Here is a 1,366-nt window from a genome sequence, read left to right as displayed (position 1 = left end):
AAGAGCAGTTTCTTGCCCAAATGGCTAGCAAACTCCATAAGAAGCCTCGTTGATGCCCATCTTCCTCTTGAAGTAGATTGGTGCTGCCAGGAGCAGAAGTGTCTCATTGTCATTAAAAGCCTTAAATTATTAAAACATTTAAAATGCCATATTCTGTAGTCTTAGAAAGATATGAAGAATGTCTATCTAACTGAAATATATCTCTATATATCTACAAAATCTAACTAACATGACTACAAGATTGACTATTATCGATGATTATCCATTAACAACCTATATTTCCTAATTATACATTACATTTTAAATGAACTACACAATCACAATACCTTAATCAATACCAGAAATACATATAACAAAATTGACCTTAAAATCCATAGCAATGCAAATTATTCATATCTATATCATATCCCACATTAAATGTAAAAGTACATTTATAAACAATATTTGGGAATATGGGTGCAGTACTTTCTCTCCAAACTGCTACGTGCTTAATGGGGGCACTGTTATTTAGGTCTTTTATGGTGTAACCTGTCTGCTAGGTTCATCTCAGTTGGCAGCTGAGTGAAGTAATTTTCTGAAGGTGTTCATGGTGATCTTTCAGGAGGGCATGGTCTGTCATACCATATTGGGATAGAAGCAATCCACAGAGTCTCATCCTCTGTGAAAAAACAAAAGAAGAATCTTTTTTCCAAAGTATTATATCCTTAGATCCAAATTCTGAAGTCAAGATAGCTTTATAATACACATGTTGGATTAGCTTAGCAGAGCACACAATAAAATGTTTCTCTGTATTTAGCTCCTTCACAGTCAAAAAATTCAAAGAAAATACAATATACAGAATCCAAACTCTCTGTGAATTTTCCATTTTTACATGACTTATTTTTCTTTATTTTTTTAAGCTATAACTCTCTGTACTCTGTCTCTTTAAAGACTTTACCTTCTTTTTTAAAAGTATTAACTTTATTCTCTATTTTTTTCTCCTCTCTCCGAAGCCTATGTATGTCTAACACTATGACCCATTTAGAGATATTTTATGTCTGAATTTGTCCTATTACATGCCTGTAACTTTTTTACTGTCCAGGCACACTTCTTAAAACGCTAAGCACTTCATAAATACTTAAGTTGTGCCATGTAGAGGTAATATGTTACTGCCTGTTTTCTGCCCAGTCTAAACCTTAACTGTCCTGTTATTATGATAATTATGGTAGCTCCTTCCTGAGATCAGCACAGTTCAGCATGGTGGAGCCACTCCTGCCTCAGAGCCATTTGATACCCTGAGCCTCGCTCAGTTCCAGGTGCACAGCAGTCCACCTTGCCATCAAGCAAGCCTTAGCAGTTTACTCACAAAACCCCATTCAAATTCTTT

This window comes from Microtus ochrogaster, unplaced genomic scaffold (genome assembly GCF_000317375.1).
Source record: "Microtus ochrogaster isolate Prairie Vole_2 unplaced genomic scaffold, MicOch1.0 UNK13, whole genome shotgun sequence".
Lineage (NCBI taxonomy): Eukaryota > Metazoa > Chordata > Mammalia > Rodentia > Cricetidae > Microtus > Microtus ochrogaster.
The sequence above is the reverse complement of the archived record's forward strand: the minus strand, read 5'-3'. Positions refer to the sequence as shown.